At 44.8% G+C, this 25,168-nt stretch overlaps 1 protein-coding gene across 2 annotated transcripts in view; it reads left to right on the forward strand.

The window, feature by feature from the left end:
* The window catches only part of LINGO1 (leucine rich repeat and Ig domain containing 1), a 489,212-nt gene that overhangs the window by 296,760 nt on the left and 167,284 nt on the right, over positions 1–25,168 (forward strand). For both annotated transcript variants that reach the window (XM_072981826.2, XM_078380922.1), the window contains one exon: positions 8,673–8,759. The gene's annotated coding sequence lies outside the window, so the exon portion shown is untranslated. The remainder of the gene's footprint in view (positions 1–8,672; positions 8,760–25,168) is intronic.

Genomic DNA, 25,168 nt, shown 5'->3' on the forward strand with positions numbered 1-25,168 from the left:
ACGAAAACCCACATGTTCACCCAGAAAGGCACATCGAAGCCTTTCAACTTGACATGAATAAGGACTGGTCGCTGGGTAGTGGAGCAGGGAAGTGGAGGGGGCAAAGGGATTTTGGAAAATGCAACCAAACCCAAAGCTTTTTACATCTCTAGAAAGGGCTGAGCTTTCTCAGAAGCTATGAATAAACATGGTCAGTCCTTCTATAAAGGAATAATTAATCAGCCTCTGTCTGTTTATTTCTGGCCCTTTTACGCCTGTCTTTTTATGAATTCCCAGCAGACAGCATGCAAAAAAGTCGGGGGAGCACGCAGAAAGAGAAGCGCCCGCCCAGTTCTGTACCTTCATGTCCGTGAAATCCAAGACAGTTGGGCAGTGGGTGGTACAAGCAGTCTGGGAATTTGACATAAACTTAAATACCAAGGGGAAAGATCTAAAATTAAGAGGTTTTATTTTTAGCCTTAAAGCTGCCACACCAGTTCTCTCCCGATTTTTCTTTTGCAAATGGATCAGAGAGCTAATGGATTTGTGAATGTCAGGACTTATAAAGGGCATCACCCTTTCACCAGGCTTTTCCCTGTCACTGAGTTCACCCCGGCGAAAGCCGGTCTGCCACAGGTATGGAGAATCAAGAGAAAACCCCGGTTCTGGTTTCTCACAAAAGCTTGAATGTCAAAGGCCATCTCTCACGGAGTTGAGGATTGGACAGCATCATTGTAAAGCAAGGAATGGGTGTCCCTTCAAATGTTTCAGGACTGTAACTCTCATCCTGCCTTCCGGTTGGCTATGCTGATGGAAGCTGATGGGAGTGGAAGTCCAGCTATGTCTGGAGAGAGACACGTTCCTCATCCCTTCCATGGAGTATCCAGTAGTGTGAAGTCAGGAGTCACCGTCAGGGCAACTACCATAAAGTAGCAATTGAAGCACAACACAACACAGACATTGTTATTCAACCTAACCTGGTCTACAGGCTTCATAACAACACCATGTTTTGAAGGAGAGGGCTTCCTTCCTTTGAAGCTTTCTTGTGGAGAGGGGAGGATGATGTCTCCTGATAACTAGCATGCCCACCAAAAACTACCACACTTAAATTTACTTTATTTCTGGCCTGGTACACAGACATTTCTCTAAATTCACTTGAATGCCCCCCCTTTACATTTCCACCTTCTGTATCCCTAGCATTGTGAAGATGACATCACAGTTACTAGAAGCTAAGTCACAAGACTGGCCCAACTTGGAAACTTCCACATAAAGCAAGAAAGGCCCTTTTATCTTGAGATCTGACTCCTCTTTCAGAAAAGTTCTCAGGAAGTGCATTCCAGGAGCTGCTGAAGTCCAAATCAAGGGGGTGGGATCCAAAATACCAGCATAATTTAGTACCAGTAATGAAGCTTTTGGTGGCACATTGGAAAGACATTCAAAAGCTGGGAATCCCACACCCCAAACATGGTATCAGGACATGGCCACCTGGGAAACTGTTGTGGTTGAAACCAAATGAGGTATACTTGCCCCCAAGTGTCTCAAGATGCACACGTTGGATTTAAAGGATTCCACATGGTTTGGAATTCTATGTGACTGGAGGTTCCAGCCATGTACAAAGTGACTTGTGGACAGCAGGTTGCATCCAGGTTTTCTCTGTGTGGACAGTCTCTGCTAGGAAGTGGACAACTGGGAGTAGGAGCACAGGCTGTGCCTAAAACTGTTGGTAGATCCAACAGTGGAGTTCTGCTCTTCATGATCGTGAGGTTTAGTGTAACTCATGTGAAGGATTTTGCTAGCTGTACCCTTCTGGGGAAAATATAGGTACATTGGATGGATGGATGGATGGATGGATGGATGGATGGATGGATGGATGGATGGATGGATGGATGGATGGATGGATGGATGGATGGATGGATGGATGGATGGATGGATGGATGGATGGATGGATGGATGGATGGATGGATGGATGGATGGATGGATGGATGGATGCCAGGTCAAAGAGCTGGCAGAAGTCTCAGGAAATTGCTATGACTATCCAGACCTCTGAAGAATTCTCAGGATGAGCAGCACCGGATGAGAAAACAGTTGGACTTTGTTTTCTGTGTGCTCTCTGATGCATGGGTGCATGGGTCCTCTCCACTCCCCCAAAACACCAGATCTCATTGGCTTATTGCAGATGTGTTTGTATGTGTGCTGCATGCATAATGTTCTTTTAGGAGGCAATAGGGGAAATCCATTATGGCACTTAAATGCTCACATACCATACATACTATTTTGCAATAGTCACACAAAGATGCACTTCCTAAGGTACCACAAGGGCCTTCCTGATGGTCTTTGGTTTTGACCCTGAAAACCCAAGGAATGGGATACCGCTCACCTAACAACTCTTCCTAGAAAAAGGGCAGCCAAGTTGCCGATGTGGGTTTTCGGCTCCACTGGAGATAAGACCTCGCTCAGATGGATCTGTGGCTCCTGTAGCGATGCTCTGCTCATTTTGGCTTTGTATCTGTGGAGGTGAGATTTGGTTCATTAATGCATTGTGAAACATGCTGTGATTGTCAAATGGGAATTGCTCTCTAGAGAATGATTGGAAGGCCATGGAATGTGCCTGGCTGTGTGTGTGAGAGAATTCATCTCCGTCTCTTTAGTTTATCGAAAAAGAAGGTGAAGAGGTGACTTAATGATGCTGCGTAAGTACCTTCAACCGGGGTGGGTGCATGTGGAATGTTGGAGGCTTAAAGAGCCCTTTCATCCGATAGAAGGAAGCCAAAGAGAAAACGAGGGCTGCATGTCTCTGTGGTCTCATCTTGCCAAATCCAAATGCGGAAGGAAACACAGGGAATGATTCATCCTTCTGGGACACCTTCCAAAGTCTCGGGGTGGAGGCGGATGGCAGCTTTCGCATCAGATCTTGCTGTCTTCAGAAAAGATTGTGAACGGGGGCAGGGTCAAGATCAGATCCTGGCAATCTAGGGCTCTGAGGAGTTGCTCACCACGAGGCTGTCTTCTCGAAGGCTTCCCTGACCTCAACTAGGGAAGGCTGCTGGTGCTGATTTCACAGGAGCAATGAAGTGCCTGCATATTTTAGACTGAGGTTTGGAGGAGCTGTCCATGGTTCTGAACTTATTTGTTATCCTGCTACCTTGGATATTGCCTATAAAATTCAGACTGAGGCAAGTTCACTGCCCTGACTCAATCAGAGTCAAATGCCTCCAGGGACCTCAATGTCTGTGGGACCATCCTGGTCAAGGTCTTTTTCATTCTAGCCTTGGAGAGGAGAACTGACCCTCCTGCCCTAAGCAGCAAAGTCGGCAAAACAGAGTGAAAGGATGATGAGAGCCTGCTGCGGTTTCTCTTGGGAAATGCACTTCCTATTAAAGGTCAGGCCCTAAATCAGGGATGGACAAGTTTTGCAGGTCCAATGGCCATTGTTGCAGCAACAGAGCCCTATGAGAGACACACTAGCCTCTTTTAAAAAGCATCTCCGCTTTCTAAAGTAACTTCTCCTCCTGAAAGTACGTTTTAGCAAGTTGTGCACAGACCATCCCCCCCCCACACACATAAACCTGATTTCCACCCTTTGGGGGCTTCTGGGACTGAAATCCTCCCAACTTTCCTACCTCTGCCCTCATTTGTCAGGTTTTGCTATCCAGGGGATGGCACTATAGGTTAGCATTTGGAAGGTGCTCGGTTCAGTCTCGGGCACTTCCAGCTTGTGTATATATTTGCAAATAACTAGAAGGACTGCATATAGGTGGGGACCTCTTAGCCTTCATCATCCATCAGGCCCAGCCTACCTGGCTGGTGGCAAATGAGATGAAGTCAAGAATGTCTGGAGGACCAAAAGCTGCTAACCATTAAAGTAAGAGGTGAAGGGCATGCTTCCTTCCTGAAACCCTGAACAGCACTGCCAGTCAGAGTAGTCAAAAATGTCCTGGATGAGCAAATGGCCAAGCATGGGCCTCTTTCTCTGTTCCAGTGAAGATCCAACTACAGCTTTCATGGCAGCCTTGAACAGGTTGTCCATGAATGCCCCCCCCAGCACTGTGTGGTTGTCAGTGGTAGTTCTTGTGCATTGCTGGATGGATGGACGGATAGATAGATAGATAGATAGATAGATAGATAGATAGATAGATAGATAGATAGATAGATAGATAGATAGATAGATAGATAGATAGATAGATAGATAGATAGATAGATAGATAGATAGATAGATAGATAGATAGATAGATAGATAGATAGATAGATAGATAGATAGATACTGTAGATACTGTAGATACTGTAGATACATACATACATACATACATACATACATACATACATACATACATACATACATACATACATACATACATACATACATACATACATACATCTTCAATTCCCATATTTTTCTGGCCATCCTTATGAAACACTGGGCTATGTGAGTGGGTGGGTAGGTAGAAGAGGATTTCTACACCATCCTTTAGCCAAAAAGGCTCACAGAGGGACCTGCAAAATAGATGATACGTAATAGTTTCTGCTGTGCTTCCAATCTAACATCTTGAGACATGACATAAAAAGAAAAATAATAGCGGTAAGAGGACGGGTGAAGTGGCTAGCCACCTTTTACAATCAGGGGAACTCTTATCCGCCATAGGAGTCCTCAGTGGCAGTGGCTCTCAGCCACTGTAGTACTTCTACCACTGGGTGAATGCAGATGTTGTTTACGTGGAGGGGGACAGGTTATCCATAAGACATGCTTGCCCAATCCTTCCTGTAAATATGATGTGCTATATCTTGGTGTCCTAGTGCTCTTTTGGTGAGCCAGTAAGAACTTTAAATATTCAGTGTTTCTCCTGCTCTCCTGTTTTCCTTCCTCGGGAGTTCACCGTAAATGATGACTATAATAACTGGACATATAAATTTCCCTCTCAGAACAGTGAGGGATGTGTTACTGCCATGATAGGACCGGTTTCTCTAAGATGGCTGGATGGACCATATAAAAGGCTGAGAGATGCTTCTGTGCAGACAAGAAGGTGTGCCTCAATCTATTTGATCTGTGCTCTGGACTCAAATTGATTTGTAAATTTTGTAGGCTTCACCCTGGCGCCAAATCTGGCCAGACATCATATAAATTGGTCTGCAACAGGCCAGTTTAGGGTTTTGTCTAAATGCAGTGCACGGCCATGAAATACATAGGGTTGAAGAAAGTCAAGGTGCAGAAGTCTTCTGGAGGGACATAAGTCCGTGAGATCAGCTGTCTCTCAATCTGTGCTCACCATCTGTAGCGAGTAGGAATGCAAACAAGCTTATCAGTGGAAAAGGTGCTAAGCCTGGTATAGGCTTACTAATCTTAGATGCCCCCTAATCACCTTGAAAGGCTCACGAGCTTGTTTGCCAGGGAATGGCAAATTAGAACGGTCATTTCTCATTTGTTCATTGCAAGTGCCTTGGGGAAGAAATGTTTTTAATGGAAGGTACCAGTTGTCCGGATGAGCTGCCATGACAGGTCAAGGCAGTCCATCTTGTACGATGGACCGATGGTACCAATATGCTCAGAAATGTGTTTGTTGAACACAAAGAGGACATTGGCCAGTTTACTGTTTGGTTTAGCGATTAGTCATTATGCTTTGGCACAAAATGTGGCAACTGAGCTCATGAATCACAAAGCACAAACCCAACAGTGGCAAATAGTTACACTGCATTATCATTACACATGTCTCTCCTGGGAAAGGGGGATGATGAAAGCTCTCACCGAGAGAAAAGAAAATGTGTACATTAGGGTCAAAATTCAGTCCCTCCCTCCACATACAAAAACAAGAGCTTGCAGACGTTCTTCAGAATACCACTCCTGGAATCTCCCAAGTAGTGTGGCTGCTGCTCGCGGAAGGATTATGGGAACTGTAGTACAAAAAAGGAACTTTTCCAAGCCCTGCCCAAAACCATGGTAGAACAACTTCTTTCTGGCTACCCCAAGTTTGAGAAAAGGCACTGGATGAATCTCCGTCTCTGGAAATTCTGATCCACACCGTTAACTTGTCCATCAACGCTATTAGCCATACTTTGGACATCCACTGTGCCAAGGTAATTGGTTTATTTATCTTCCTGTTGGCAGGTATTAACTTCTATCAGCATGGTGGAGGGATATGATAGGTACTTATGCTTCAATATGGAATTGGGTCCAGTGAAAAGTGACAGGAAGCTGGAAGCTAATGAGAAAGTTGCCATCTGTCTAAACTCCGGAGGAAGGCATACTCTGAGCAAGGCGTTCTGCCTACCTTTGTCTGTACGTCAGTTCTTACCTGGTGGCTTCCAATTAAATTAGCTGACTCAGAGCCTGCTCTGTCTCCACAGTTGAAAGGGCCAGCTAAATGGGTTGGGGATATGAATCAGATTTCTCATGGGTTCTTATCAATGTTTGCCTAGCATAGATCTCCACTTGCTGAGCTGCAATGGTTCATATTGTTGCATAGACCATGATTGTTCTGTCTCCCGCAGATGAAAGGGCTAGCTAGGGGTGGAGAGGTGGATAAGGTTTCTCATGTGTCGCTGGCTATTGATCGCTTTGATCCTGCAATGCCCATTGCATAGTCCTGCTGCAGAATGTTTAAGATCACGCCTCCAGGTACGCAGACTTGGGGGGGGGTGCACTCCAAGGGCAGTGTTCCACAGGCGGAAGAACCATGTCCCCAGATTTGTTCAAGATTATGGGAGTCGAGAAGACACAACCTCTCGTACAGTCGGACATGCGCAAGAATAATGGCACAGTAGAATCGTAAGGCAGAATTACAACTGCGTTTGTCGCCTGAGAATCATAAGGCTGTGAAACGTCTATTTCAGAGCCCAGATCTGCACATCTTGGTGACATTTCTATCACTCATTCCTGTAAGATTCAGTGCCTGTTTAAAGATAGATATGGTGCACTCTTTTCTTTCCTGTTTGTGGGCCTCGTTCAGAGACCTTAGGTCTGAGCTTTTTGTGACCTTAGTATAAACTCTCAAAGTTGGTGCTGTCTTCCTGAGAATAGGAGTTGGCACCATCTCTGGGTGCCAAGAAGTTTCTCTCAAGTTGTGTTTCCACCTTTTAATTCATGCTTTTCTCTTCCATATGTGGCAGTTAAGAGGCAGCTTTCCACTAGCAAATATAATTTTCATTCATTCATTCATTCATTCATTCATTCATTCATTCATTCATTCATTCATTCATTCATTCATTCATTCAGTCAGTCAGTCAGTCAGTCAGTCAGTCAGTCAGTCAGTCAGTCATTTCCTACATCATCCATCCAGCAAGAAGTTCTCTGAATGGTTTACAACGGCGTTCAAATGAAACCAGTACCCCCAATCAGAAACCACACCGTTAACTTGCCAATCAATGCGATTAGCCATACTTTGGACATCCACTGTGCCAAGGTAATTGGTTTATTTATCTTCCCGTTGGTAGGTATTAACTTCTGTCAGCATGGTGGAGGGATATGATAGGTACTTATGCTTCAATATGTAATTGGGTCCAGTGAAAAGTGACAGGAATCTGGAAGCTCATGAGAAAGTTGCCATTGAACGGCATTCAAATGGGACCAGCACCCCCAATCAGAAACAAAAAGATTAAATTTAGACACAACAACAAAAATTACAACGGCCACAAAAGGCCCGTGACAACGGCTGAGGTAAATGATATGACAGGGGGTCAAGAATGATGAAGGAAGGGGAAAGATACCCCTGAAGGCTTTGTTAAAAGTATTATCTTGATCAACTTTTGAAAGACCTTGAGGGAGGGTACCTGGTGCAACTCAGGTAGAAATGAGTTCCGTAAAGATGGGGCCAGTAACGAGAAGGCCCAGTTTCTAATTGACAACTTCTGGGCCTCACTTGATGAAGGCACTCATAGAGAGAAGGTCTGAGAGGAATACACAGGTAGCAATTCTGTGAGATCCAACAGGTATTGAGATCCCCAAATCCGGGGTTATTTTTTCTTTCCTAATAAGAGCATACCCAGTCAGCTGATATGATTAGTTCTGTATCTGTGTTTGCATTTCCACTGTTGTGTCGCCAATGTGAAACAATCAAAGGTGTAAAAACAGTTGTCGTTCTTTCAGGGAGGATCTCACCTAGGATCCCCGGCTAAGAGAGCCAGCTTGTCATCCCCGTTACACAAATGGATTATTTTCTATGCTTTCTCTTTTTGTTAATGTCTTCTTGACACAAGCGTATGTGCAATTTTATCAACAATGTCTTTCCTTTTGGTTTTGCATTGGGTTTTTTTGCAGTGTATCTCAGCACGTAAGATTTATCTTGTGCAGGGAACGGAAAACAGAAGGGGGAGTGCTCTCATTTAAGAAAGAGAAAGTACATCAAGGGTCGCATGAACCCATGAAGCCAAGGAGAGACAGATCAGAGGAAATCTGCTCATCCAATATAATTGTTGTGATACATTTGTAAATTATCATTTTCTTCCCAGTGGCTTTCTTCCTGAGACGCCGACTTCAAATGCATTTCCACTGTTTGCATCCCATGTAGCTGTAATTATAGCTTTTTGACATCAGCTTCAATGAAAGTGATGGGGGAAGGTTTGTAATTTTGACTGGGTGAGAAACTGAACGGTGGCTTTCTCATCCTCATTCGCTCCCTTCGGGACTGAAGACCAAGCCTGTAACCCCTTTAAAAAGGTGCAAGCAGCGCTAAGTGTGATGTCGTTTTTTTTTTCTCTCTCCCCAGCGCGTGATTGGAAAAGAACAGGGGAGGCTAATTCGCACGGCACCTCCAGCAACCCATCAGCCTGCATCCTGAAACCATCCTATTTGGGTGAGTGATAATTCTTCTCCTATAAGATGTGAATTGATTGATGGTCTTTTTGACAGGAGAGAGAGAAATTTGTGGTGTGTGTTTTAGTTCAGGGCATTGCTTGTTCACTATTTCTTAAAGAAGGGCATTTATATCTATGTGTGGTTTTATGTGAAGCAAGACGGGTGGGCCTCTGGCCTTCCAGTTGTTGTACACCTGAATTCCCACAAGACGTAGCCACAAGTAAGGAACAATGGGAATTGTAGTCCAAAATTTCTGGACAAATGAAATGTCCCAGTTCTCATTGATGTTATCCTCTATATTTAGTAAGTATTTAAACCCAAGCGTGGAGACCCAATGCCGTTTTGTTGGATATGCTGGAATTCTGTACCATATACCCCGGAATGTGTGTCTGTCCTGATGGTCACATTCTTTAATGTTCTTCACATGAAAACAGCTCCGTGGATGTACATCAGGAAATGGTGACACAACTGGTTCTTACTATATATTGTGAGTGCTTTCTGTAAAAAAAAAAAAATTGGATGCCAAACACAACAGAGGACACACATGTTTATCCATCTGAAGCTGGACCACCCAGTATTCTGCCACCTAATTTTGTGTCCTCCGGCTCTTGTTGAAACTTGCAGTCAGATATTGAGGTTGTAGAATGAACCACATTGCTTTAGGGCAAAGGCAGGGAATCCCATTTTCAAACATTTATCCACCTGAAAAACACCCTTCAAGTCGGAAGACGGCTCTCAGCAGTCACAAGGCAAGGTTAAAAAGAACAGGAGCTGCCCATAGCCTATGGATGAGGCACTATCCTGCCTGTGGAAATCATTGGCCATGTGTGGCAAGAACATTTCTCCTTGTTGCGTGGATGTTCTTTGTGTGGTCTTTAATCTGAGACAGTAAGATCTGTTCAAACACCTCGCTCCATTCTTGGTTGTGGAGCTGGTAGACAAGAGCTTCAGTTCACTCTCCAACAGTTGGAGGGAAATCCTCAAAATCAGTGTCGTGATGGAGGTGGGAGGTGTTGTTGTTGATGGTGGTGGTGGTGGAGGTTTGTGCATATGCTTTGCCCCAGTCAAAACTCAGACTGGCCTTTTGTTGCTTCTAAGACACAGCAGTAGACGTTCTCTTGAGCTACGAGGTGACTAAAAGGTGGAACTTCAAGAAGCTCTTCCCGTGCTGTGATTTGATGAGGGAAACGGGTGTTAGGCCGGTAATGAACAGATCTCGTCCTCTTTTTATGCCTCTGCCAGCTGCGTTCAGTGGGGAATAGCTTTTCTGAATCGCAGCATCCTCTCCCCACAGGTCTAAAGACAAAGCCTGAGGAGTGAGTTGTTGTCAAGTGACAGATGCAGGTCCTTGTGATATCACAGAATCATGGCAGGCAAGGGTTCGAGGCTGAGCTCCTTCAGTTGATTGTGGTGACACATAGGAGGGGAATTTAGGCAAAGGAGCCTAAAATCGTGGTCAAACCACACTACCCAGGTGTTAATGGCAGCCCAGAGTCAGAGAGGGAACGTGTAGTGGTCAGGCAGATGGCAACAAACACTCAATGGCTCTTGGGTTTGTTACCATTCCAACTTGGGCTCCCATCCCATGCATTATGTGTCTTGCATGTTAAGCGTTTATTTGTCTCCCACACTTCTCCCTTGCGCTGTTGCTGGCCCTTGTGGAAGGCTGGCAGGTAGCCCACAGTGTATCAACACCACATTGCCTATGGCGAGCCTCGTGGCACAGGGGCCAAACTGCTGTCCTGCAGCCCAACTCTGCTCCCAACCCAGAATTCAAACCCAGGTAGCTGGCTTGAGGTTCACTCGGCCTTCTTTCCTTCCAAAGTCCATAAAATGAGGATCCAGTTCACTGAAGGGGGGGGGCAACGTGTAGCCTGCATAATTAACATGTAAACCACCAAGAGAGTGATTGGGACAGTATATAAACAGCACGCTTTACTCAGCAGCACACCCCAACGCCATCATCCTGGGCCTGTGAGCCCTGGAGGCAGCTGGAAATGGGTGGAGGTGAACTCTACATGTGGTGTCTCCTGGTTCCTTGATGCAAAAGGCCATGAAGGTGGTCGGAGCATCTCTAGGACATGGGGGTGGGTCTACCTCCATGCTGTGCAATATATAGTGTATCCATTACAGTCTCATTCTGCCTTTCTTAGCCTCTTCGGCCTCTGTTTCTGACATTTGTTCTCCCTCCGTCCCTCCCTCCATCTCTCTTCCCTTCTCCTGGACAGTCAGAAGAGTTGGGAGCAGCTTGTATGTACTTGTGCAGTACATACAAAATCCTAGCCTAAAATCTGGGAGCTGTCAGCCGGATGCAGGTGGAGCGTGAGACAGCAGACATCAGAGCAGGCTGGGCTTAGGCAATTTCGCAGCCTGACAGCCCCTCCAGAGGGAACAAAAGGATCTCTCAATGCAGAACAAAAATTTAGTTCCTTAATGAAAAACATCAGGATGATTCTAGCGGCCTCAGTGATGTAGGGGGGCACAACAGCTGGGGTGGCGGGAAATCACGCTGGAACGCTGCTAATCTGGTTGGTGCCAGCAAAAAGCACTGTGAGCTGTGCCTACCTTAGATGATGGAGGGATGTTATTAGCCTACCTGGTGGGAGGCAGGAGGAAGGGGGCTGTGCCATTGTTCCAAATGGCATTGTCGATGCTCTCTAGAGCGAAAAATAAAGTACTAGTTCTCAAACCTATGATGGGGTGAAGGGTTCCTTGTCATCTATGCCACATGGCCTCATGTCAAAGCAGCTACAGAGTCCTAGATCATTAGCTGTGAGAGTTTAGAAAAGTCACATTTTGGAGCAACAACTTCCAGAATCCTTTAGTGCAGTGGTTCCCAACGTTGGGTAACTCAGATGTTGTTGGACTATGACTCCCAGAAATCCTGGCCACCACAGTGAAGACTTCTGGGAGTTTTAGTCCAAGAACATCTCGGGACCTATAGTATGATAACCGCTGTGCTGTTGGGAAGAAGGACGTTGGAATGGGGAGGGAGAGAGAGCCAACTTTGTGAAAAGTCATTTTTTGTTTCTGCAAAAGTATGTCATTCATTCATTGTGTGAATTGCCCATTACTAGGATGATGGCTGCTTCATTTCAGACTTTGAAGCACTGAATGTGTTGCTCGCATCTTTCTTAATCATCAGCCAATCCCTTTATATTGCTCTGGGCGTGCCTGCCTGCATGTGTTTGTGTGTTGGTGCTTTGCTTTCCTTTTCAAAAGGAAACGCTATTTTATAATATGTAAAGAGCCTGGGAATGAGCTTTATATATATATATATAAAACAATTTGTAACTTCCCAAGGGCTGGTGGGACCCAGGACTGCGTGTACAAGCACAGTGGTTGCCAACCTTGGATAACCCAGGTGTTATTGAGCTAAAACTCCCAGAAGCTTTCAACCCTACCTGTGCTGGCCAGGATTTCTGGGAGTTGTAGCCCAAGAATACCTGGGGACCCAAAGTTAGGAAGCACTACTGCATCCCATTGATCACGTTGTCTTATCAAGTCTGGCGATGAGCGCCAGCGGATGTGAAGTCAAAACAGACTGACTAATGAACAAGAGAACATCTGCTGACTGGGGGAATACCAACATTTCCAGAATCACAAGAAAGGAAAGACAATTTGATAGGCATCTTTTCCACCCCACAAAAAAAAAGGAGGAGTACCTCTGAGCCAAATGAGGGCTGAGAATGCTCCGCAGCTTTGGATGCCAAGTGTCAAACGAAGAAATGAAAAATGAGGGGAGTGGAGAGGAGAGAAGGACATGGAGAATCGTGATTAGAGATGTAAATCTTTCTTTCGCTCATCTTCGCTGCCAGAGACGGAGATGTAAAATAACAGTAGGAATATCAAAGAACATGGGTTTCCTGTAGAGAAGAAGAAGAATAATTGCATGCTGTCAAGTCCATTCCAGCTACGGTGATCCTTCTCAGGGCTTTTTAAGTATAAAGTACTCTGAATTAGTTTACGAGTCCCTTAGGCTGAGGGAGCTGGCTGGATAGCTCAGTAGTTTAGGTCTCCAGCTGCAGAGCCGGAGGTAGACAGTTCGATTCCCCCATGGTGTGCCTCCAGGGAGAAGAGCCAGCCTGGGTGGCCTTGGGCCAGCTGCACAGCCCTAAAGTGCCCCAGGAAGAAGGGAATGGGAAACTACTCCTGAATAGCATCTATTATTATTATTATTATTATTATTATTATTATTATTATTATTATTATTATTATTATTATTATTATTATTATTATTATTATTATTATTATTATTATTATTATTATTATTATTATTATCATCATCATCATCATCATCATCATCATCATCATCATCATCATCATCATCATCATCATTACACTGAGGGTGTTATTGGAGTGTGAAGCTTTCTCAAAGTGACGCACCATCTGACTTTTCACCCAGGTGTTGAAGTCAGGAGTCAAACTCGTGACCTCTTGCTCCACTGGTACTCAACGTGCTGAGCTATCCAGCCAGCTTCCTATGGGGAAAGATGAGTGGGCAATCTTAGCGTGGACCCATGGAATTTGTTTCTGAATGGTTAGCCAAGACTTTGCAGAAATCTCATTGAATGCAGGCAACTACGTCAGCTGGAATTATGAACGGCATCAGGCCCATAAAGACAGACAATACAGACAGAGGAGGGTTCTCTGAGTTTGTTAGCATCCTCTGAATTTTGGTAAAATGCATACCTGATAAGTGGATTTGGAAGGTAGGAGATAGGAGAAACCCTATCTAACAAATTTGTGTTACACAAATGCTAACAAATTCGTAAGACAACTCTTCCCTGTTTTTCCTGCCACAGCTACACCACCTTTCCACAAACATCCTCAATGATTTTTAGGTGAAAATGTTGAGTGAATACTTTCATATCAGTGAAATATTGAAATTTCCTACCACAGGTCTATGTAGAATTTTCTAAAGTGTAATATGCCCTTAGCAAAGGATTAGTACAGGTGACCTTGGACAGTGTCCGTTAGGTTCTAGAAGGAGTTGGTGTCAGCATTCCTACAGGAAGAAATGGCTGCCCAGGTGTGTTTGTGTTAAAAACTTTCTGAATTCATTCCGTTTTGGTTAATTTCCCCCATAACGCTCGCAGGACAATTCTGGAGGTGAGAACGTCTTGATCGGCTGATGTTCTTGTGCGTGTGTTTACCTTTCCCATCATTTTTCCGGTAATTGTGTTGACACATGGCATATTCTGCAGCTGTGATTAGCATGATGGAGTATATTTGATGTGCCCGCATCATAGGGAAGAGAACTAATGATCGCCCGTCAGCTCTGCACTCCATCACTGTAGTTTTACGAGAGGGTGGATTTGTCAGGTTGTCTTTCAACTGATATGCGTGCGTATTTTCTGGTCTCTGAGAAATGCCATAATACTGACATCCCTTCCTATGCTCAAGGGGAAGGAGTTGTGGAAGATAAGATACTTTGGGACAATAAGACTCAGATATTAACAGGGACCTTTGGACTGAACTCCTGCTGGGATAGGTGGGAATTTCATAGGACTGAATTTATGTATGGACTTATCAAATTCTGTCTAACCAAACTGCAGCTTGGAAAAAATTAATAATCATCTTAGACTGGCAGAGCTGGAAGGGACCCTATGAATCATCAAATCCAGTCAAGGAGACACAGCGGATAATCAATCTCTCAACCTCTGGCTCCATAGCCAGAGACCTCAGCTACCCAACAGTTCCATTTTTACAGGAGAGCAAGTAAATGAGCATCAAACTATCAGGTCAATTAAATTTATTGATCTTGAAACATTTTGGCCAGTATCCTGTTTAGTGCGAGCAGAGCAAATGATCCTATAGTGTTATATCGGTGCAGATTCTCAGTCCTCCAGGTGAGGTTAGCTGGAAGTTGAGTCATGGCAACTGGACTTCTTTCTTATGAGGTTGAAACGTTTCGTTCCTCGTCCAAGTAGCATCTTCAGTCTGAGGAGAGTTGGGGAGGATATATCAAGAGACTCCTACCAACTCTCCTCAGACTTAAGGAGCTACTTGGATTAGTAGTGAAATGTTTCAACTGAATAAGGAAGAAGTCCAGGTGCTATGACTCAACTTCCAGATCCTGTAGTGTTGCACTTGTCACTACACAAGCTGGAGAATGGAGATGGGGGTATTCATAGTCAGCAGGACTTAATGAGGGTCTACCCTCCGGGACTGGAGCATCCGCTCCTGCATCCTGCCGCTGCAGCAGTCCCGATCATCCTTCCAATTGTACCCAAAGTGCTGCTCTCTTCCCACTTGCCTGAGCACTTCATGCAGGAGAAGGGAGGATGGGTCTCCTTGCACGGCTGCCAAGTGGCCAGCCGAGCTGGAAGAGAGCGGCTCTCCAGATACCCCCATCTCTACTGAAGAACACTCCTTCAGGTGCTTTCTGATTCCAAAGCCCGGCCACGCATGCAGTGGAGTGTTGTGCATGGGGAATGGGCCACAAGGATTCTTCCTTAAGGAAATTGGGACATGATCCTAGCTGGGAAAGGTGTCCAAAGCCTGTCTGAGCCATCTTGACTCCGCCATCTTGTACATCTATCGCAATCCAAACCCTTCTCAGCCTAGGGATGCTGGAAATTGCTTAGACCACCTGTGGGTGTGATCAGATGTCTGCAAAAGTGTGCGCCTGATCATACCAGAACAGGAGTGATCACCTTTAAAGCCACCTTTGTGTCTGCCAGGAAACCGCTCCAACCTGGCCTGAAAAAGTAAAAGCCCTACAGCTGGACCCCAAAAGTCCAGCTTGGGCATAGGTTGGGGTCAGGGGTTCCCAACCTTGGGTCCCCAGATGTTGTTGGACTAGAACTCCCAGAAGTCTTCCCCACCTGCTGTACTGGTCAGGATTTCTGGGAGTTGTAGTTGAGGAACATCTGTGGACCCAAGGCTGGAAACCACTGGTCTGCCCTATACAATCGCAGCACTGGACATGACTTTAATTGTCCCCACAGTTCAAAGTGACATTGCCTCAAAAAGAGGGAAATTATCCCTTGTTAATTTACAACCACAATGTATCATAGTTACTGTAAGAAGAAAGTATATGCAACTGTTTTGTAACTAGTTACTTCCCCAAGTACGGGTGGGATCCAGAATTGCGTGCACTAGATCAATGATTCCCAGCCTTGAGTAACCCAGGTGTAATTGGACTGCAATTCCCAGAAGCCTTCACCACTTGCTCCCAGGATTTCCGGAAGTCATGGTCCAAGAACATCTGTTGACCCAAGGATGAGAACCACTGCCATACATTATGTGATCAACAGGAAATACGGTAGGTCACATTGAGCTGCTTAGGAAGTGGTCCGCATTGTGATCTGTTTCCCCATCTGATCGCACTCTGTCTCTGATTTTGGATAGACCACAATCCAGTTTTGTCTCTTCTGTGGGTTCAGCTTAGTCAACACAATAGTTTTCCTGGCAGATTTGGTACCAGCCCATACATGGTGGCATATGTTGGTGTGAAAACTGGCGTGGCAACCCAAGTGTTTTCTGCCTGCTCCAACCCCATTATCGTGCCCATGCCGAGTTTGGGTTGCATTGTTTGACTGGTTAGTTCATTTGTTAATCTGTTTGGTTTTCAAATGGCTAAACTTCAAAATAGCACTTAGAGTGGCTGGAAGATATTATAATGAGTCAGCTCAGTGAGAAATGGTAAGCTAGGCTTGTTTGCCGTTTTAACAATGAGACTCATGAATGTTTAACTTGCTGCTGAAATATTTAACACATGTGCATAAGAAATTAATTAATCGATTATTTCCAAACTGTACTTGCTGGATTTCTCAGAATCTTGCAATCTGTTTCGTTGGCACTGATTGTACAATAGGTGGAAGTGTGCAAATTAGGGAGGAAATACCAGAGAAAAGTAGGCACTCTGAGAAAACTGCACCCCAACATGTATATATGAGGAGCGCTTTTATTAAAATATGGATGTTTTCATGCCCACGTTTTAAACCTTTTTCCTCCCTGTGTTTGCAAGCTGATCAAGAGCAAAGCTGGAATGAACTTGCCACAAAGGAAATGAGAAATCTGGGGAAAACAGGATTCGTAAACTCACCCAAACCTAGTTTTCTGTCATATAGGGAGCATGGTTTTTGGAGTTTTGCTGGAGGGATCTTCCCCCCACCCACATTTCATCCTTTTCTAATTCCATGTGTTTCCGCTGACCTCCCTTCCATGCCTCCGGATTTCTGCTTCAAGGGAAGGGATTCTCGAAACAAATTCCATGACTGGGCCATGCATCAAAGCAGTGGATCCCAACTTTGGATCCCCAGATGTTCTTGGACAAAAACGCCTAGAAGACTTTGCTGCTAGCTCTGTTGGCCAGAATTTCTGAGAGTTGTAATCCAAGAACATCTGGGCACCCAAGGTTGGGAAGCACTGCATTAGAGACACATGTGGAGCATCTCGTAGCAGTGTCTTTTGAGCACATGTCAAGAATTGCTGGATATACATACAACTGCCCGTAGGGTGAACCGGAGTACATTTGTGCACTAGTGTGCTTCTGTCCATCTATGTCTATGCTCTCGGCTCTCAGTCCTTCTAGACTTGGGTTGGGAATAGAGGAGAAAGATGCTCCATTCCAGTTGAGTCTTGCCCAAGCAACAACATCCTGTGTTCTTCTGGTGTGTTCCCATCAAGGATGGGTTGCAAGATTTGCTGTCAAGTAGGGCTTAAGTTGCACCAGTGACTCAACAAAGACTTTAAATCGTTGTGGGTGTTGTTGTTTTTTCAATGACTCAAACTTGACTCACAACTCACAACCAGCCCACACCTCCCTTTTTTTTTTTTAAGGGGGAAAAACTTGTTTTTAATAGGGCCTCAAGCTTGGGACTTGGTACCAAAGACTCGGACTTGGGACTCGGATCCAAAGACTTGCCAACATCTCTGCTTCCCGTATCTTTAGTTATTCTTCAGTCAAGCATCTGGGTTGCTCCTCCATCCTATGTCCTGGTTGGTCCTTCAGTCCTCACATTCTCTTCAGCCTAAATGTTTGACTTTTCCCCCCTGTTGGCCACAGCCGAAGAAGAACCAGTGCTGAACGTTGAGTCAACCGTTGGGTCTACGCTAGTTGGAACCACCAGTTAGATTCAAGCACTGGTTCCACTCTGTTGGCTCAACTGGGTTCTTGGTTGCGTCTCAGCCTCCACACAGTACTAGATAAAAAGAACAAAGGAATACATTTCTGAAAAATGAGGCTCTAGATCCTTTCCACAAGATGCTGTCTAGCTAAGGTTGGAACAAAAATGCCGGATTAGATGAATGCCCTTCAGTCAGATGTGGTTGGACCCTTGCCATCCCCTTCATGGTATTACTCTTCCCCTTCTCCCCTTTGCTTTGAAGAGACTTTGTTGTTGCTGTTGTTTAGTCATTTAGTCATGTCCGACTCTTCGTGACCCCATGGACCAAACATGCTAGGCCCTCCTGTTTCCCACTGCCTCCCGGAGTTGGATCAAATTTATGTTGGTAGCTTCAATGATACTATCCAACCATCTCATCCTCTGTCGTCCTCTTCTCCTCTTGCCTTCACACTTTCCCAACATCAGGGTCTTTTCCAGGGAGTCTTCTCTTCTCATGAGATGGCCAAAAGATTGGAGCCTCAGCTTCAGGATCTGTCCTTCCAGTGAGCACTCAGGGTTGATTTCCTTCAGACTGGATAGATTTGTTCTCCTTCCAGTAGATAGTTTCAACCAGAGCTTTGAAAAGTTACTCTTTGTGAACCGTCATTCCCAGAATCACCAGACAGCATAACCAACTCGGGGTTCAGCATGGGAAGGAACTGGCAGGCACATCCATAGACCAGAAGAGATGTCTTCAATATAAAATTCTTCTGTGCTTTGAATGAAATTGTTGGTGTGAGTCTAACTCTTTCCTCCATGTTCTTAAGACTCAGAAGCTCACTGTGATTCCATGTTAAGGAAGGGACTCTCACGCTGCCAGCTTCTTTTGCATTTCAGATGTATAGATGGATAAGACCAACACACCCCTACATGTATTTATATACCTATATGAATAGCTTGCACTAAAATTCTCTTCTTTTCATTCTCAGTCCCATTTTTTTTTTTTTGCATCTATCACATCCCCCCATTTATAAGCATCCTCTCCTCTTCACCCATCTTGACTTCATGTCTTCTGCTGAAGCATGACTCACTCTTTCTTTTCCCAGCATGAATTTAGCACCTCCGTTCACATATGGCGTTTTCTCCCCATGGAAATAACGTGTGAGAACGCCAACCTTAATCTGTTATAGGACACCAAAGGAAGTCATTCCCCAAAACCTAAATAGCAATCCCATGTGGGTGTGCTTTTGATATTTTTTTCCCTCTTCAAAAATGACACGTGAAATTGCCTGAAGCTTATGAGCGACTACAGATTCTTTAATTGATGCTCTGCTAATTATTTGGTGCATGTTATAGATTTGTGGTTCAGGTATCTGGCTGGGAGTTCAGTTCCCACGGTGACGCCTGAGAGGAAAGCCAGCCTGGGTGGCCTTGGACAAACTGCACAGTCCCAAGAGAAGGAAAATAGTCACCATTGTCTGTTTGCGATTCGATTTGTTCAATTGTAAAGTATTTTTTTTTAATTCTTTCTCCTATGGATGTTTCAGAGTGTGTTATTGGGACTGTAAGTGTCAGTGGATGAGAAAAACGGATGGACTAATATGAGGATTTTGAAGCTATTCTGCTCTGTGAATCCCTGCATCTCTGCTGTACAGCTAGAGGAATTTAAGCAAAAAAAAAAAATCCAAAACTCTGTAACAGTTTTATCCGTGGTGCTTCATCCTGGCAGTTCTGGGGCAGGATTCTAAAAATCCTATATCACAAGAATGATATTGCTTTTTCATAGCTCTCTCTCTCTCTCTCCCAAAAGCGGGTATTGTTAAGTGTGTTTTTCTGAACTTTGTGGGACTCCAGCAGGTGTTGCGTTGACGGCTCTGTTGGAATACATGTCTGTCCTTCTGCTTCTGCCATTAAATGTCCCACATCCACCATCCATCCCATCTTGTCCTATTATACTTCCTGTGCCTGGTGCGAATTGAGCAAGGGGGGAAGAGAAGGCTCAAGCTGTTTCCTGACCAGCCTGGAGGAGCCTGAGATGAAGAAAGAAATATATGGGGTGGTGAAAAATTGAGAAGCCTATCCTTTCAGCCAAGGGAAGAGAAGGGAGGCTTATTTATAGAAACCCGTTGGTTCAGGGACTGCCTGTCATTGAATAGGTCAGCAGTTTCGTAGAGATGGAACAATACAAGTTGTCAGGGGGAGGAAACATTACATCCACCAATAACTTCATTTTCAGAGTGACCTGCAAGGGGAAAGAGGAAAGCAATCAATGAAAGAGGCAACTGGTAGGAAAGGAATACGAGGTTGGTGGCAACCATCTTTACGGGCGTTGAAGCCTGAATTATTTGCTCTGGTGGGAAGGGCTGAAATTCAGCGACCGCATCTGTGATCCTGTCAACATCCACCATTTCACCCCAGAATATTCCTGCAGTGATGATGGGTTATAACAAAGCAGCACAGAGACTTCTAGCTAAATAAAAATGACAACTAAACATGTTTCTATTCGTCGCATCCTCATTTTCACCAACAATTGGCAGGCGTTTCAACTCCATTTTACTACCAAGTCTACACAACTGCACATAAACACACACAAGAAAAGGATTCACCAAGAAAAGTTGCCTTTATCGTTAGACGTCAAACATTGAATGACTTAATAATAATAAACATGTGCTGTCAAGTCAGTTCTGACTTAGAGTGACCCCCAGAGTCAACTCCATACCGTGATGCAGAGTAAGACTATACAGAGGATGAAATAGAGTAGAATATTGTTGCTATGTGCCAGTGAGTCAACATAGAGCAACTCTAATAAGGTTTTCCAGGTAGGTGAGATATTTAAGGAATGGCTTTACCAGTTCCTTCATTTCATTTCGTTTAGTCGTTTTGTCTTGTCTGACTCTTCGTGACCCCATGGACCAGAGCACGCCAGGCCCTCCTGTCTTCCACTGCCTCCCGGAGTTGGGTCAAATTCATGTTGGTTACTTCGCAGACACTGTCCAGCCATCTCATCCTCAGTCGTCCCCTTCTCCTCTTGCCGTCACACTTTCCTAACATTAAGTTCTTTTCCAAGGAGTCTTCTCTTCTCATGAGGTGGCCAAAGTATTGGAGGCTCAGCTTCAGGATCTGTCCTTCCAGTGAGCACTCAGGGTTGATTTCCTTTAGAATTGATAGGTTTGTTCTTCTTGCAGTCCAGGGGATTCTCAAGAGTCTCCTCCAGCACCACAATTCAAAGGCATCAATTCTTCGGTGGTCTGCTTTCTTTATGGTCCAGCTCTCACTTTCATACATCATGACAGGAAAAACCATAGCTTTGACTATTCAAACTTTTGTTGGCAATGTGATGTCTCTGCTTTTTAAGATGCTGTCAAGATTTGTCATCGCTTTTCTCCCAAGAAGCAGGCGTCTTTTAATTTCGGGGCTGCTGTCTCCATCTGCAGTGATCATGGAGCCCAGGAAAATAAAATCTGTCACTTCCTCCATGTCTTCCCCTTCTATTTCCCAGGAGGTGATGGGACCAGTGGCCATGATCTTAGTTTTCTTAGTTCCTTACCCTCGCTGAATTTCTGTGTTTGAGTGGGGATTTGAATTCAGAACTCTTAAGTCTTAGCCCATCACTCTCTGTTCAGTACACCACAGTGGGTAATAGAACATAAAGGCAAAATCTATGTTACACTGAGTTCCTTTGAAGAGACTGTGATGGATAAATTTAAAAAAGATAATGGATTGTGCCATATGCTAGACCGAAAATAACTTTATAAAAAAGGAGCCATTTCCAACACAAGCTACAGCTGACTCATGACTAATTGAAGCTTGCGTCTCTAATGATGTTGCCTGTGTAGCCTTGGCTCTCCCAGTAGACTTTATTTGTAGGTAAGCGGAAAAAGCTATGCCTGGATCTTGAACTTCTTGCGCTCGAGAAATGTCGATCCAAAAATGTTTCACATTTTTGAGGTCTCTGCTTCTGGCCAAGTCCGAGAAGCCTGGTATTCATGGGAGAAGTTCTTGGGTCCAACTTTGTTTCATACCTCTCATTCTAGGGCACTGGTTCTTAACCTTGGGTTACTCAGGAGTTTTGGACTGCAACTCCCAGAAGCCTTCACCACCAACTGTGCTGGCTGGGGTTTCTGGGAGTTGCAGTTCAAAAACATCCGAGTAACAAAGGTTAAGAACCACTGCTCTAGGGTCTCCAAAATCATTATCAGAAGGAGATGCTTTACATATATTATTTCTCTTCCTTTGCCACTGCTTTAACAAAAATAAATAAATAAATATTAATACAGCGAACTTGCTAATTGGCAGGAAGAGAGAGAGAGAGCGTGGGAGGCCTGGTGATTTGATTGTCAGGTTGCCTTTGTGACTTCTCTGCCCTGGTGGGAGAGAGAATGTTAACAATGCCCTGAACTGCAGAGAAGGGGCTTGGAGGTAACAAGGTGATTAGCATTCTCCCGAGACTCCTGCCAAGACCGGAACGGATCCAAGAACTTCACTGTGTCTGCCTTTCCTTCTTTTGCAAGCCCTGCTGGTGTCTTAGAAACTTGAAACAGTGGGATGTTGGTCTTCCTTGAAGAACGTCATCCTTGGAAGGCCTTAAAGTTTGCCCCCACCTGGTTTTCGAGACTCTGTGCATATGTATGTGTGTGTGCACCGTTTCTGAAAGATTGTGCCTGATGAATGCTTTTATTCACATGTCAATTAAGTAGATGTCATTGGTTGTTTAACTGGTTAAAAAAAAACATCCATGCAATTAATTGACTATGACTGCCTGAAGATGTGACAGGTCCACACAAATAACAGGAGACAAATTACATAAGAAAAAAATGCAACAGGGATGGGGTTCATAAAGCAGATCTACTTAAGCGGAGGAACTGTTCAGGTTTGCCGGGCAGCCAACAGATTGGCCCAGTGGAAGAAGAAAGTCTTCCGGCAACCACAGAAACACATTCAACGAAGGGGACGGCCAGATCTCATTGGGGAGGGGGAGACTGTGTTAAAATGGAGGCTTCTCCACCACTGAATGGGCAACTCCAGGGTAGGTCTAAATTGGTCCGCCTTACATCGAGTGCACTGGAGGGAGATGGGACCTTTAATTTTTCAACCCGTTCTTCATCAAAGTGCTGTCCGGAGGGGAGCTAAGCTAAAGAAGCATATCATTGCAGAGGATGGTGATGATGATGATGTCCCGTCAAGTCAGTTCTGACTTATGGTGGTTATTTCCAAGGTTTTCCAGGTAGACAGTCCTCAGAAGTGGTTTCCCATCTCCTTCTACTGGGGGGGGGGGGTTCCCTGGGACTGCGCAGTTTGCTCAAGTCCAGACAGGCTGGCTGTTTTCCCAGGAGACGCACCGTGGGGGAATCGATCTCCCAACCTCTGGTTCCACAGCCAGAGACCTTACTTGCTGAGCTATCCAGCCAGCTCTGATTTTAAAGCTTGGCAACCGTGCCTTTCTCAGTGAGCAGCTGGGCAGAATTCTTTCTGTTAGATGTTCCATAATTATCCCTAAGTACAGTAGGGAGAGCTAAGAAGTCGAAGATGGCACCCCTACTGCAACTCCCTTCTGCGTGTCTGAAATTCAGGGATAATGGGCTTTATGATCTGAAACATTTGACAGGTGACCGATCACTTATCCTTCAGATGGTGAATTGCTACTACTTTTAGGGGAAAAAATGTAAGACTGTGAGGAAGGGTGTTCTTGGACTTCAACTCCCAAAAATCCTGGCCAGCACAGCTAGTGGTGAAGACTTCTGGGAATTGTAGTCCAAGAACCTCTGAGGACCCCAGGTTGGGAACTACTGATCAAGGTGATGGGAGGGGTCTCATAGACGTGCTTGGTGGCACATCATCATCATCATAGATCTGGGCGAATTCTAGATCAATAGTACCCAATGTTGGGTCCCTAGATGTTCTTAGAGTAAAACTCCCAGAAGCCTTCACCATGAGTTGTGCTGGCCAGGATTTCTGGGAGTTGTAGTCCAAGAACATCTGAGGGTCCAAGGTTGGGAGCCACTCTTTTGGAATATATCTGATGGGGCCACCGTCTTCCTCCTTGAAGCTCTAATCAATGACTGTGACCCTAAAGATAGGGGGTTTACAGTCGTACCCCGCTTTACGATTACCTCGCATTATGACGAATCCGCTTCACGACGACGTTTTTGTGATTGCTTTTGCGATCGCAAAATGATGGTCTAAATAGGGTTTTTTCACCTTGTGATGATTGCTTCCCTGCTTTGGGAACCGATTCATCACAAAACGATGTTTTCTTAACAGCTGAACGGCAGTTTCAAAATGGCCACCGGGGAATTAAAATGGCTCCCCACTGTGTTTAGGGACGGATTCCTCACAAAAACAGGCACCAAAAATGGCTGCCGTATGGAGGATCTTCACTGGACGTTGAGTTTTTAGCCCATTGGAATGCATTGACTGGTTTTCAATGCGTTTCAATGGGCTTTTTATTTCCGCTTTATGATGTTTTCGCTTAACAGTGATTTTCCTGGAATGGATTATCTCCGTTAAGCAAGGCACCACTGTATAATCAAGGTGGGGAATCAGATGAATATGCTTCTTCTTTATCTTTTGGGTCATAAACTGCACTCTTGAGAAGGGTGAGGAGAAGAGTTAGTTCACTCAGTATTCAGCCCTAGATGTCACTTTAATCTTAACCAAGGGAGAAAGAGCCTCATGAAGTATGATTCATTTTGGGTTCACCCACTGATCCTTTATGGTTAATTATACCCTGTTGAAAAAGGAGCTGGTGGTAAGTGGTTTAGACCTTCTTTTTCCTTCCCCATTCCCCCCCCCCAAAAAAAATCATCTATGAAATATTCAGGCTTCTCTGCTTCTTGGAAGGAAAAAAATAAATAAATAAGAGAAAGCCACCTGATCTAATTACTCTTCCAAGGTTTGTTTCAGAGTCTTGGGGTTCCTTTGAAATAAGGGAGGTGCACCCTGAGATGGAGAAGGGCCTCATTAAGGAGATGGGGGGAGATGAGTGTGGGTTCAGAAGTTGCTGAGCGATACAGGTCTTAAGGAATTTGGCCCTCGCTGTGTTTGTGAGACGCGCTCGGTTCTTCAATGTCAACTCCACTTGCACGAACATATCTGTATTTCTGCACTCATTACCGGCTTGTTCCCCACATTATACAAAAGTAAATGTATGTGTATATATTCCACACCACGGGAGGCTGCTGGTGTGGATATCGGCATGAATAATATATCGGTTATCTTTATTGCTTTTACGTTCCAATTTTCCTCACTGCTTTCCTCTAGAGAGCTGTCGTTCATGCCTTTCACGAGATCACACCCCTTTGTGCTGTACCAAGATTTAGCAGACAGACAATAGGGGCGGGCCGGCATTACC

The sequence above is a fragment of the Pogona vitticeps genome, chromosome 12 (assembly GCF_051106095.1).
Source record: "Pogona vitticeps strain Pit_001003342236 chromosome 12, PviZW2.1, whole genome shotgun sequence".
NCBI classification, from domain to species: Eukaryota; Metazoa; Chordata; class Lepidosauria; order Squamata; family Agamidae; genus Pogona; species Pogona vitticeps.